Here is a 15,639-nt window from a genome sequence, read left to right as displayed (position 1 = left end):
CAGAAATAAACATGTTTACTGCCTGGTTCCAAAAACCATTTTAGGTTTAATAGATCTACTTTACATTCATGACAACTCTGAGGGGGGTGACTATTTTTGTAACTTTTCTGTTTAAGTTAATGCTTAAAATTCTGAATAAATGATGAATAAATTGATCCGCACTTGTATAGCGCCTCTCAGAGTAAGGACTCCAACGCGCTTTACACAACAGTGTATCATTCATTCATTCACACACACATTCACACACTGATGGTGATGAGCTACTGTAAGCTTCATTCATAGTAAATTTGAGTTAAGTCATATGTTTGAGCTATTCTGTCAATCCTTTCTTTGGGCTTCCATAGTTTCAGACAGGAAGTGATTACTTGTAAACAATATAAAGCAGCTACGGCAGAGCTACACGGTTGTTTTACCATTGCTAACAAGCCGTCTCAACGAATGAATACAGTCTCCTCTCCTTTACGTAATGTCCAGAAGTGGTGTCAGATATTGATATGAAGACCAGAAAGGTAAAAGAATAAATTAGATCCTACAGCTATGATGCAGCCACAGCTGCCCTGGGGCGCACTGACAGAGACGAGGCTGCCGAGCACTGGCGCCACCGGTTCCTGCGACCACCACCAGCAGGCAAAGTGGGTTAAGTGTCTTGCCCAGGGACACAACAGCAGAATTCTCTGTCCGGAGCCGGGAATAATTAATGAGCATCAGAGTCATGTGACATCAGAGCTAGCTCTGGGGAAAGGCCTCAGCCTGGGACTCACTTTAATAGATGTTCAGCCTTTTCCACTCTCTGAACTTTAGTTGTGTCCTCAGTGTGTTTGTAGCTTTAGATGTGTGGGTTCTGGATTATGGTCATGTTGGAAATGTGTGCGACGACCAAGTGCACAGAGTAATGGCAGTATCTTCTCCTTCAGTATAGAGATCATGATACCATCAATGAAATGCAGCTCCCAAGACCAGCAGCACTCATGCAGCCCTACATAAGGACACCACCACCACCGTGCTTCACTGTAGGCACCATGCATTACTCTTTGAAATTCTCTCTTTTAGACGCCACACAGCTTTGAAACCATTGGTTCCAAAAACAGTGATCTTTGTCTCATCACTCCAGAGTGTAGCGTCCCAGTAGTCTTGATCTCTTCCAGCATGGGCCCTAGCAAATCCTAGGTATGCTTTATTGTGTACGGGCTTTAGGAGAGGCTTCCTTCGTTGACGATACCCATGCATGCCATTCCTCTGCAGTGAGCGTCGTATGATGTCACGGGAAACGGTCACTCCAGTTTGGCTTTCTACTACTTTAGGTAACTGCCGTGTACTTGCATGTTGATTTTCTTCAACCCTTCTCATAAGAAGATGCTCCTGTCCAGATGTTAACTTCTGTGAACAGCCTGGACGTCTCTGTAAGATGGTTGCTCTTCCATCTTGCTTAAATTTTTGGATCACATTTGCTTTAGTATGTTGACTGGTATGTAAAGCTTTGCTGATCTTCTTGTTGCCCTCATCTTTTTTTTGTGTGAAGAAATTATATCCTTTCTAAGCTTTAGTGACATTTCTCTTCCATGTGGAGCCATTGCTGACAGCATGAAATGGGAAGGTGTCATCATCAACATATACATATATGGACAATGGGTTTCCATAGCCTCCAATAACACGTTTTTGAGGAGAAATGGGAGGTGGCCGCCACCGCCATTTTGACCGTGTCACAGGTTCTGTCAAGCCCAGACACAAAAGGGAAGAGAGGTGGGGCTGTAAGGCTGGGATCAACTGACGACACCCGGTCGAACTAGCTACAAGCTAACCTGAAGCTAATCCAAAGCTAACGCGGAGGTGGGAGCTAAGCTAATGGAGGTAGCTACCTAGCTACAACCGGAGCTAACTCTGTGGAACACCAGCGACCTGAATCTCACACGGAGTTTGTGTGGAGGTTTGCGGCGCTTTTTCATGAAAACTATCCTTCTGTGAATAAAAAAGTATGAAATCGGTAAGTTTATAAGTTATTTATTTAATGAAAATATATTTTGCTTTGAGCAAGTTTTCAATATTTTTAATGTATCGTATTTTCCGGAGTATAAGTCGCTCCGGAGTATAAGTCACACCAGCCATAAAATGTATAATGAAGAAGAAAAAACATGTATAAGTCGCACTGGACTATAAGTCGTATTTTGGAGGGAAATTTTATTATTCTTCTTACAAAATCTGAGACCAAGCGTTTCACATTGCAAGACAAGTACCGGTAACAATAACAGAATATACAACGCGGGCGCAGCAGGGTGCCACGGTCTCCAGTAGAGGATAGCTGTGTTTGAAACCCTCCCAGCGGGACAGGGGAGCTCATTCCTGGGTTGGAACCGGCCCGCAGCAGCGCACCACAGGCTGCAGCAGGTGAAGGCTGGGCAGAGGAGATGAAACCTGGGCCAGATCCAGTGTGCAACAGGCTCCAGCAGGTGATGGCTGTGTGTTTTTTATTCCCAGCGGGGCAGGGGAGCTCATTCCTGGTCCAGAGCCGGCCCGCAGCAGCGGGGTATAGCCTACATAATTTGGTATATAAGTCGCTCTGGAGTATAAGTCGCAGGACCGGCCAGACTATGAAAAAAAGTGCAACGTATAGTCCGGAAAACACGGTAGTTATTAGTATTTGAGATAAATTAGCAGGCTAAATACATTTCACGTATTTCTAAAACTTAATTCTTGTTTGTATCTTGTACAGACAAGTAGCCTTCATTCTGGGCTCAGTACAATTCACCAAAAGTAAAGAGACATTATACAGATGAAGTAAGCACAAGATAACTTACTGGAAGACACGGAATTATCATGAGAACCAGAACAAGAGAGCCTGATAACAGTCATGTGAAAATAACAGTTAAAAAGTATGTATGTATAATAGAAATAAAAATATATTAGAATTAGTGTAACTCACTGTGATCCAAACAATAAATCAGCCATAGCTGATTAGTAAATATGACATGAGGTCTGGGAGTTTTTAAGTTTCATTCTTTTATTACATTTTTTTCTTAGATCTGTTACAAGGTCACCATGGCAGCCTGTGTGTCTCCAACATCAGCTACACAACGCAGCAAGTGTAAGTACCAAATACCTGTCTTGACCACTTCATGTATGATTTTGTACTTTAAACAGCTAGGCCAAACCTGTTATTTTTTTTCTCCATAGCCATTTGGATAATTGGAGACAGCTACGTGAGGCGTGGTGCCCAGAGAGCTGCAGAGACCCTCGGAGACATCCTTGGCCTCCCTGACGTCCGTGTCTCCTGGTTCGGTTGGGGCGGACTGAGGTGGAAAGACCTTCTCCCCTTCTTTTTCCACTCCCTGCGAGGAAGAGCAGCTCCTGATGTCCTTCTCATCCACTGTGGCAGCAATGACATGGGGCTGGTCAGCAGTGTGAAGCTGGTCAACATGATGAAGGAAGACCTGCACCGGCTTCACCTTCTACGCCCTCATGTGATGATCATCATGTCATCCATCACCCAAAGGTGTAGCTGGAGGGCAGGTTTAAAACCTGCTAAAACTGAGAAGGCCAGGAGGTTTGTCAACAGTGTTATGGCTACACTTATTTCTAGCTTAAATTGTGCCGTTGTTATGCATTCTCACATCACATCTTCCTGTGCCGACACTTTGTGTCCTGTTATTTTATAAAATGTGATGTAATAAATGTTGTTGCTCAATTACTGGAATTTCTTTGGTTAAGACAAAAAAGGAAGGAAGAATCATTTATTCCAAGTTGTTTCTACAACAGGCCCATTTTAAGTCCAACAGTTTCTTAGCAGCCAATAGAGATGTGTTCTTTACTAACTTTACTTGGTTTAAAAATCTTACTAAAATACACCTTAGAGGCTGCCATATTGCAAAACCCAATCATACTTGTTATGTAAATAATAGTTTTGTAGATATTTGTAGATATTTTTTACAGATATTTATTTGTGTGCAAAAAAAACCCATAAACAAATAATTCCTCATTCTTTATTGAAAAACAACAAAATACAGGTATACAGAAAGTGTGGGGAAAATGATAATGTGAAAGTATTAAAAACAGCAACCAGCTGCTGCACCTGTAAAGAAACATTTCTAAGAATCATCAAGAAAACGTGGGATGAACAACTATAAACATGTAAACCATGATCAACAAACATCAACAAGCATGTGTTCGTGTGTGTGCTGGGATGTGAAGTGTGAGACCTCCAAGGATCAGGTGCACTCTGGAACCGCCCCAAGCACCAGGAAACCAGCAGCCACCACAGAGCACAGAACCAACTCAGACCACCTCCCAGACAGCGGAGCACCTTGCTACAGAGAACTCAGCAAGGCCACATCCAGAACCGGGCTGACACAGGTCATGGGCCACAGGACACAGGAATCACACAGCAATTCCACCTGAAACAGAATCATTTAAATTAGAATCAAATACATCTGTTGTTCAATATGACATAACTGTCATGATTATGAGACACACTAAACAGACCTTTAGCCAGACTGGAAAAATGTTGCAGGAAAATATTTTTGTGCTGCTGTCATTGAAAAGATATAAATAAAAGTTTCGAAAGGTTATCCTAGGTCAAACCCCCTTTCAAACACCAGTGTTTACCTGCAGTCACACACCTGGCATGAATGAGTGAGGTATCTGCATGGTTATTCAAATGGAATTTTAAAAAAGGCACCTGGACTTCTTTGGTTTCATGAATATAGGAGGGTCGATCTTATTGTAGCTGTCTCTTGTTGCTTGATAAGCAGAAACTGTCACCTGCAAAACACCTCCTCCCTCCCTTCTCATGGTTCGTTTGCATCGTTAGCCTCTATTGTGTGGGAGTCGTTGTGTTGATTAGATGCAGAAAGGTGTGATGTCGTGTTGAGATGTTGAAATTTGTGTACTCATGTTCTAAGCTGTGTAAACTGAAGTGTTATTGAGAAGGTTGTGCTTTTAGTTTTTCACCACCAGAGGGGCACATACACTGCGTCAGTGCGTAACGGTTGTTGAGGAGAACGTGGTCTCCGGTGTGGATGTTAAAATGTGTGTGTCGCAGTTCTAAAATAAAGACACCAGAAGAAAGCATTTTTGGTCCTATCTTTTCTTTTCTTCGAGTTCAACGTTGTTAATGCTGCAACGCTCAACAGGTTATGGGCCCAGGAGCAACTCGAGGAGGAGCCGTTTTTTTTCTTGTCTGAAGGATCCAGAAAGCCTCGTTGAGATGGAGGGCTAACGGCTAAAGCAGCAACATGGATCAGCGAGGAGCAAGCAGGCTGCCTCGACTTATGTTCGACGGAGACGAGACCAAATACGAACTTTGGGAAACAAAAGTGTTAGGACATCTGCACTTCCTAGGATTAAAAAACACCGTTCTGAGGGAACCAAACGGAGAGGCTGAAGTAGCAGCAGACGGTAAGAAAAATGCAGACGCCTATGCTGAAATGATCCAACTTTTAGACGATAAAAGCCTTTCATTGATTATGAGAGATGCCCCGTATACCGGGAGGAGAGCATTAAAGATCCTGAGGGACTACTACGCAGGGAGAGGAAAGCCCCGAATCATCACCCTGTACACCATGCTGACATCGCTCCAGAAAAGTAGGGAAGAGACGGTCACAGACTACATCATCAGGGCGGAGGCAGCCATTACAGCTCTACGCAACGCGGGTGAGACTTTGAGCGATGGCCTATTGATTGCTTTGGTTTTAAAGGGACTGCCGGAAAATTTTAAACCATTTGCAATACATGTGGCACATGACAAAGATGATATCACGTTTACGGAGTTTAAAACAAAACTACGAAGTTTTAAAGACACTGAAAGGTTGCTGTAGCTGAATCCAGCGACAATGTCATGAAAACTGATGCTGGCGCTGGGCAGAGGCACACCAGGTCAAGTACAAGAGCCAGAGACAAGAGTGATGTGGACATTGTTTGTTTCAAATGTGGAATAAAGGGCCACCGAGCAAAAACTTGCAGGCGAAAGACGTGGTGTGGTCACTGCCGGAGTAGCACTCACTGTGAGGCCACGTGCAGACACAGAGCTAAACAAGATGGCGGGAAGAAGGTCGCAGAAGAAAGTTTTCAGGGTAAAAGACGTGGACATCAGAGGTCAACAGCCAGCACACAGCCTTAAGCTTGGTTTATGCTTGACGCATTCACTTTCCGCGCGGTGATGCGGCTCGCGGCTGGAACGCACTTCACAACTCGCAGTGTTTATGGTTTGTGCGGCTCGTCTCTGCGGTGAGCCAATATTCTCCCAAACTGAACGGGGCAGCATGGAGCTCTACAGCATGCATCCAACACTACACCATCGTAGAAGTAGAAATTACTGTTTACAACATGACATTTCAGCATTTTTAACAGTGTTCTCATCTTTTGCGAGCTATTTCTCTCCAAGAATTATTAACAACATGTTGATCACGGTGATCTTTGAGAGCTGAATCATACAAATGTCTGTATTTACGAACCTCTGCCGTGCCGGTCCGCCATGTTTTTCCGCGTCCGTCCGTCCGCGTGGTTAGAAATTTTCCGAGGTGCGCGTTGCGGAAATCTTGGGCCGTGCGGAGACGCGGTGGAGGGGTGTGGTTGTTAAAATGACGCAAAATGACGCAACTTTTCCGCGCGGAACCGTGCGGACCTCGCGGACGCGTCAAGCATAAACCAACCTTTAAGGAGAGAGGTCTGTTGGTTGACACCGGTGCTACTTTGCATATCATCAATGACATGACAAAGTTTAAGAGCTTTGATGACACATTAAGTCCGGAAACACACTGTGTAGAGCTGGCAGATGGCACCATGTGCAGAGGCATTGCCCAACGGAAAAGAAATGCAGAGGTGCTCTTGATGGATGACACAGGCCAGCAACGTAAAGCTACGCTGAGAGGCGCATTGCTCATCCCATCCTACCCCCAAAATATTTTCTCTGTTAAGTCAGCCACCGCATTGGGAGCAACAGTCACCTTAAAACAAGGGCAGGACATGTTGACCCACAAAGATGGTACTAACTTTAACATCCATGTGCATGACAAGCTATACTATTTGGAGACAGATGTTGATGCTAATGATAAATGTAGCACATGTCATGACTTGTAGGCATGGCATGAGATATTAGGTCACTGCAACTACCAGGACATACTGAGACTACAAGATGTGGTTGATGGTATGCAAATTAAGGGGGGAACAGATAAAACAAAGCAGGAATGTGAAGTGTGTATTCAGGGAAAGTTTGCACAGACACGAAACAGGGATCCAGATAAAAGAGCAAGAGCTCCGCTACAGATGGTGCATACAGATTTGGCAGGTCCGATAGCCACAGAATCTATTAATGGGTACAAATATGTACAATCGTTCACTGATGACTATTCATACGCGATATTTGTATACTTCCTGAAAACTAAGACTGATGCAGTGCAGGCAACGGAAACGTTTCTTGCAGATGTTGCCCCTTATGGTAATGTGAAGTGCCTTAGATCAGATAACGGCACCAAATTCACCTGTGGAGAGTTCCAGGCTCTTCTAATGAAAAATGGTATCAGGCATGAGACATCTGCTCCATATTCACAGCATCAAAACGGGACAGCCGAGAGAGGTTGGCGTACTCTTTTTGAAATAGGTAGATGCATGCTGATTGAGAGTCAGTTACCAAAGTGTCTATGGAACTATGCTGTCCAAACAGCAGCGATGAAATGAAACGAAAGCAATGTTTTAACAGGCGAACAGGGAAAACCCCTTATCAAATGCTGACAGACAAAAAGCCAGATGTATCAAAAATGCAAAAGTTCAGATCTGCATGTTTTGCATACAAACAACACAAAGGTAAGCTTGATCCAAAATGTAGCCAGGGATTTTTTGTAGGCTATGATAAAAAATAGTCCAGCCTATCTCGTTTACCACCCGGATACAGAAACAGTTCAAAAACACAGACTGGTTAAGTTTATAAGAAAAGAAAATGTGGAGAGAGAAACACAGACAGATGAGACAGAAATAAATGAGGATTACACCAGTGTAGAACAACCTATGACAGACACAAACTCAGATAAAGTCAACACAATGAGGGAGTTCATGAAACGACAAGTGATAAAAATGTACAAAATGACATACCAGATGAGCATGAACCAAAGGTGTCAGATGCAGAAAAAGAAGTACCTGTTTTCAGAAGGAATCCTACTAGGGAGAAAAGAAAACCCAGTCACCTAAAGGATTTTATAACTGATCATTGTGGTAGCGATGAAGTTTACACTACCATAGACTATTGTGGCACCCCAAACACATTTGAGGAAGCTATGGGATCAGTTAACTCCAAGAAATGGGTAAACGCTATGGATGAAGAAGTAAAATCCTTAAAAGAAAACAACACTTTCACCCTTACCACTTTACCAAAAGGAAAGAAAACCGTGGGAGGAAAGTGGGTTTATTCAGTCAAAAGTGACAACGAAGGACAGGACAGATACAAAGCAAGGTTTGTAGCCCAAGGTTTCAGTCAGAAAATGGGAATAGATTATGGCGAGACATTCTCTCCAACCGCTAACTTGACCAGCATAAGAGTTCTTCTACAGAAAGCAGCACAGGAGAATCTGTTACTCAACCAAATGGATGTGAAAACAGCGTATTTACATGCTCCCATCGACTATGACATCTACGTTGATCAGCCAAAAGGTTATGAAGAAGGGGAAGGTTTGGTCTGTAAACTAAAGAAATCCTTGTATGGGTTAAAGCAATCCGGTCGAAACTGGAACAAGATCCTGCACGATAACTTGACTGTAAACAATTTTAAGCAGAACCCCGCAGATCACTGTGTGTACACCAAGGAAACAGAACAAGGAAAAATAATTCTGATTATTTGGGTTGATGACTTAATAACTGCAGCAAGCAATGAAAAAGAAATGGAAGAAGTGAAAAAAATGCTCTCAACCAGATTTAAGATGAAGGATTTGGGCAGACTTGAGCATTTTCTGGGTATTGATTTCACTCAGTCTGATGGATGTGTAACAATGTCACAAGAAACATATGTTAACAAAATACTGACAAGATTTAACATGGAGAACTGTAAGCCCAGGGATACTCCATGTGAACAAAAGTTAAGTTACACAGGAGATGCTACTAGGATGGAAGATGTGAAGATGTATAGGGAGGCTGTTGGAAGTCTTATATCTTGTAACATGTACCCGTCCAGATTTGAGTTTTGTGGTCAGCAAATTGTCTCAACATCTCCAGGAACCAACGGAAGAACAGTGGATAACTGTAAAACATGTATTGAGATACCTAAAGGGAACAAAAGGCAAACAGTTGTGCTTTAGGAGAAACAGTGAAAGTCTAGGTTTAATAGCCTACAGTGATGCTGACTGGGCAGGAGACAAAAATGATAGACGCAGTACTTCGGGTTATTGTGTCAGTTTATGCAACAACAGCTCTCTGGTTTCATGGAAAACCAAGAAGGAACCTACTGTGGTGCTTTCTACCTGTGAAGCAGAATATATAGCTCTAGCCTCCACAGTGCAAGAGTGTATATATTTAGAACAGCTTTTGAAAGGTATAGACAACTACAAATACACACAGACAGTGGTGTATGAGGACAACCAGGGGACGATCGATTTGGCTAATAACCCTGTGAGTCGACAAAGGTACAAACATGTGGACATTAAATATCATTTTGTAAGGTCCATTGTAAATGAGAGAAAAATGTCTCTGTTATATTGCACTACTGAAGAGATGGCTGCAGACATAATGACCAAGCCTGTTTCTATGTTAAAACTTGGAAAGTTTGCAGGTATTTTGTTTGGTGTTTAGAAGAGATAAAGAGGGGGAAAACAAGATTAAAACCAATATGTTTTTTTTTGAAGACTTGAGCAACAGGAGTTCAAGAGGGGGTGTTAAGATGTTCAAATTTGTGTACTCATGTTCTAAGCTGTGTAAACTGAAGTGTTATTGAGAAGGTTGTGCTTTTAGTTTTTCACCACCAGAGGGGCACACACTCTGTGTCAGTGCGTAACGGTTGTTGAGGAGAACGTGGTCTCCGGTGTGGATGTTAAAATGTGTGTGTCGCAGTTCTAAAATAAAGACACCAGAAGAAAGCATTTTTGGTCCTATCTTTTCTTTCTTCGAGTTCAACGTTGTTAATGCTGCAACGCTCAACATGTCGTCTTACTTTCTTGTAAACATGTTTATAGTGTTTCTTCTTCGTTCATGTATGAGTTACAGTTATTACATTTTTTCCATATTATTGCTATATTATTATTATTACTTGCAGTAGGTACCTAAGTGAAGTTGCCCCCCCCCCCCCCCCCCCCCCACACACACACACCTTCTTCAAATCTAACAAAATTGGTGTCAAACATTTGTGCTGCAATATAATAACAATATATCAACAATATGAAAACAAATGTAATAACTATAACTGTGACGCTGGAACGAAGAAGAAAAACTATATACATATTTACAAGAAAGTTTTCTTCTAGTTACACAGCAATGTAACATCTGTAAATTATACAGCTAATGCTTCAATTTTTTCAATCTTAACCAAAATATGAAGTAATGTGTTTGTACCCTGGAGTCCGTGGTGAAGTGATGACTCTCAAAGTGTTCACTGCACAAGCGGGAGTGTGAATTGGAAGTCCAGCACTCTCTTCTTTGGTTGCTTACCCAAAGGTCAAGCCTCTCTGGATCACCTAGAGGAAAACTTCATACAAAGAACTACTTAAGCGTATGGGTTTAAAATACTTAATAGCTTATCATGGCCTGTAGTAAAAGGTCTAAAATTAGGAAAAAGAGTAATACAAAATGCATACTTTATAAATAAAAATGGAGTTGGAGTTGAGATGGTGCTCGCGCGGGTGCACGCAGCGAGCTGCTCGTCCTCTTTATGCAGTGGTACCTTGCTTTTTATTGGCTTTTATTGGTGTTTTATTGGCTTTTATGAATTTTTGTTGTCTATGATGCTTTTTTTGAATGGTGTGGCTTCTCTGGTGACTTATGATCGAGCTGCGCTGCTGAGTCTTCGTCCTCCCATTGATGTAGCGGGTGCTGCACGAGCTGGGAACCTCACGGATGGCGCTGCTGTTTAGACTGCCTGTGTGCTCTCTCTCCCCCCAAGCCGTGATGTGTCGGCCCTCTGTCCGCCCCAGCTCAAGAAGGAAGCATCGGAGAAGACGGGGAAAGAGAGGTAGCCGGCGCGTGAGACGTCGGGCTGGATCCCTGAAGAAGCGGCTGGCCCGACTCGGCACAGCTTCTGACCCGGTGGTTCCGAGATGTCTTACGGATTACTCTGCGCCCTGCCTAGTGAACCTGGCCGGCTCTGAGGGTGAGCTGGCACCGCGCCATGGCCAATCGGCTCAAGGACCTCGCCAGACTGGGGTTTGCTGGGAGAATCTGCGCTCGGTTACGGGCACAGAGTTAAAGGAGACTGTGCCCATGCGCGATCCCGGTGCTGCAGCCCCGCCGCAGACCCGGTTTGGTCTAGTCAATGCCAGGTCTGTGCTGAACAAAACTTTTATTCTTCGTGATCTTTTTTATTCAGCATGACTTGAGTTTTCTGTGCATCTGTGAGTCCTGGATCCCGTTTGGTGACTCAAGCGCCCTGCTGGAGCTGGTACCACCTGGCTGCTCCTGTTTTAATATCCCCAGATCACGGGGCAGAGGTGGTGGGCTGGTTGTTGTTTTAAAATCCAGCTTTCCTTGTAAACAGCTTACACCCACCATGTCATTTTCTTCTTTTGAACTGTGCTTATTTGAACTGTGCATCTCCCCCCGCCTGCTCGTCGTGCTGATTTATCGCCCTCCAAAGACTGACTCTAACTTCCTTAATGATTTCTGTGATCTTGTGGCAGACTGCATCCTAAAATATGACTATGTCCTATTTTTGGGTGATTTTAACATCCATATCTGCTGTCCTGACAATGTGCTTGCTAAAGGTTTTCTGAATTTGCTAGATTCATTCAATTTGACTCAATGGGTATCGTCCCCAACTCATGCCAGGGGTCACACCTTGGACCTGGTTATCTCTTTCATGAACCTCGTGATTTTGCCTCCTGTGTTCTCTGACCACTCTCCAATACTCTGTGATGTTGTGCTGCCATGTCCTGTCCCTGTGTGTGAAGCTCCCGCTACTAGGTTCAGAGCCCTGGATGCAGAAACTATTTCAAAGTTTGTGGACTGTATGTCTGTAAGGTTAGAGACCTTTAACCCAGATCCGTCTAACATTGATCACTATTCACAACACTTTGATGTACTTTGTAATCAGGTCCTGGACGTGGTTGCTCCTCTCAAGCTTTGCAAGTCTAGGCCTAGGAGGGAGCCTTGGCTCTCTGATGTCACACAGGCTAGTAGGCGGGCGTGTAGATCCTATGAGAGAAAGTGGAAAAAGGATGGCCTACAGGTCTCGTGTGAGTTGTTCAGAGCATCTCTGGTTGCTTATCAGGATGCTGTGAGGACTGCCAGAACGGCCTATTTTGCAGACATCACCGAAACAAACTCCAAGAATCCCAGGATGCTCTACAAAACACTAATCTCTGTTCTGGTGTATCAGGAGTCTAGCTCCATGTCTCCTACAGCTGCTGGAAACTCTGAAGCTTTTCACAAATTATTTGCTCATAAAGTATCAGGCATTAGAGCAGCTATTTCTGGTAACTCTGTTGACCCTGATCCAGTTCCTCCATCACCACCCACCCTGAGCTCCCTCAATACTGTTTCATACTCTGAGCTGAGTAAGCTTGTTGCGAGGCAGAAGCCATCTGGCTCTCCACTTGACGTTCTGCCGCCTCGTCTCTGGAAGGCTGCCTTTCCGTGTCTTGGCCCATCACTTGGTCAGATTATCAATGGGAGCCTCAGTACAGGTGTGGTCCCAGCTGCTTTGAAAGCAGCAGTTGTTCGGCCGACCCTGAAGAAACCTGGTGCTGATGTCTCTGTGATTGAAAATTACAGGCCTATCTCTACCCTGCCTTTTACATCAAAACTGCTTGAGAAAGTTGTTTATCAGCAGCTGGTCTCACATTTAGCTGACTCTGATCTGTTTGAGGTTTTCCAATCAGGGTTCAGGTCTGGCCATAGCACAGAGTCAGCTCTACTGAGGGTCCTAAATGACATCTATCTATCACTAGATCAGGGTACATCTGTGGTGCTTCTGTTGTTAAACCTGACAGCAGCCTTCGACACAGTTGACCACGCGATTCTACTCGATCGCTTGGAATGATGGGTTGGGATCAAAGGGTCAGCTCTGGATTGGTTTAGATCGTATCTCCACAACAGGACATTCTGCGTTAAACTGGGTGATGTTTTTTCATCTTGGGAGGGGCTCCGCTAGGGGGTCCCGCAGGGATCGATCCTTGGTCCTCTTTTGTTTGCCATTTATCTGCTACCTCTGGGGTCAGTCTTTCGTAAACATGGCCTATCATTCCATCTCTATGCTGACGATTGCCAGATGCCATGACTACCCAGGGTCCAGACCAGGAAGCAGAGTCGTAGTTTAGCCCACCCCTCTGCAGCTTCTGTACTGTTACCCACCCACTACCCCACAGAGACAGTGTCCTGCCCACGGCCAAAATCACGCAGATTAAATATCAGGCATAATAAAGCAAACCATGGAAATCTCATAAATATTAGAACAAATTCAACTGAGCAGAAAACTAGAAAAATTAAATGTGGGTTGTTGAACATTAGATCCATTTTTTCTAAGACTTTGTTAGTTAATGACTTGATTTGTGATAATCAGATCTCTTTGCTCTCTCTCACAGAATCCTGGCTGCAGCAAAAGGACTATGTTAGCTTAAACGAGTCGACTCCTTCAAATTATTTAAATCATCATATTGCTCGAAGTACAGGGCGAGGAGGAGGAGTAGCAACCATTTTTCATTCGGACTTATTAATCAGTCCCTTACCAATTAATAGCTACAGTTCGTTCGAACATCTTATTCTTTGTTTTCCTAATCCAGATTGCAAAACTGTAAAACCACTCTTGTTTGTAGTTTTATATAGTCCACCAGGCCCTTACTCTGAGTTTTTGGATCAGATCTCTGATTTTTTATCTAATTTGGTGCTAAATACTGATAAGGTCATTGTAGTAGGGGATTTTAATATTCGTGTGGACATTGAAAATGATAGCCTCAATGTAGCCTTTAGTAATATCTTGGACTCAATTGGTTTTACTCAAAGAATACATAGCTCCACCCACTCCTGCCATCATACACTAGACCTTGTGCTGACTTATGGCATAGAGTGTGAGGAAATAACGATCTTTCCACATAATCCAGTCCTCTCGGACCACTTTCTGATAACCTTTGAGTTTTTTATAACTGAGTTTTCGAGACATGAAAGTAAATTTCACTATAGTCGGTCTCTATCTGACAATGCAGTTGCATCTTTTAAATCAACTGTTCCATCTTTACTGTCCTCAGCATCTCAGAGGCATGTAGCAGAGGGCAATATTTTCAGTTCTAGCCCCTCACAAATTGATGCCTTAGTTCATCATGTTAATTCCTCTTTACATGTGGCATTAGATGATGTTGCCCCTTTAAAAAAGAAGATAATTAGGGACAGGAAGCTGGCTCCCTGGTTTAATTCTCATTTACGAGCCTTAAAACAAAACTAGGAAATTGGAGAGAACATGGCGCTCTACGCACCATGAGGAGGCATACCTGTCCTGGAAAAATAGTCTTGTGCTTTATAAAAATAAGCTTCGACAAACTAGAACTGCTTATTTCTCAGCTTTAATAGAGGAGAATTAGCATAATCCAAAATTTCTTTTCAGTACAGTTGCTAAACTTACACAGAATCATAGCTCTGAGCCATCTATTCCGTTAGCCCTCAGCAGCAATGACTTCATGGGATTTTTTACAAGTAAAATTAATTCTATTAGAAACAAAATCTTTAGCATTCTCCCTAATGCGATTTCTTCTTCCGCCGTAAGTGAGGCAGCATCAGAGATGACATTAGAACCTCATCTGTGCTTGAATCGTTTTGATCCAGTTGAGCTTTCAGAGTTATAAAATATTAGCTTCATCTAAACCTTCAACTTGCATTTTGGATCCAATCCCAACCAAATTATTTAAAGAAGTATTTCCTTTGGTTACTGCCCCCATTCTAGATATAATCAATCTATCATTAGTGAATGGATATGTACCACAGGATTTTAAGGTTGCTTTAATCAAACCTTCACTTAAGAAGCCTTCTCTGGATCCAGATGACCCAATGAATTATAGACCAATATCTAACCTTCCATTTTTATCCAAAGTCCTGGAGAAAATAGTGGCCATCCAAGTATGTGAGCATTTAAACATTAATGCTCTGTTTGAGGAATTTCAGTCTGGTTTTAGAGAGTATCACAGCACTGAAACTGCATTAGTGAGCGTTACAAATGATATTCTCATGGCCTCAGATAAGAATCTTGTGTCTGTTCTAGTCTTGTTAGATCTCAGTGCTGCCTTTGACACAGTTGATCACAATGTTCTTGTAGAAAGGCTTGAACATGTTGTAGGGATCAAAGGAACATCGTTAGGCTGGTTTAAATCCTACCTGTCTGACAGATTTCATTTTGTAAATGTACATGACAAATCTTCTTCATACTCCAGGGTTACTTGTGGAGTACAACAGGGTTCAGTGCTTGGACCAATTCTTTTTACTATATATATGCTCCCAATTCGTAAAATCATTAGACAGCATGGGATAAACTTCCAC

The sequence above is a fragment of the Nothobranchius furzeri genome, chromosome 5, assembly GCF_043380555.1.
Source record: "Nothobranchius furzeri strain GRZ-AD chromosome 5, NfurGRZ-RIMD1, whole genome shotgun sequence".
Classification (NCBI taxonomy): Eukaryota; Metazoa; Chordata; class Actinopteri; order Cyprinodontiformes; family Nothobranchiidae; genus Nothobranchius; species Nothobranchius furzeri.
The sequence above is the reverse complement of the archived record's forward strand: the minus strand, read 5'-3'. Positions refer to the sequence as shown.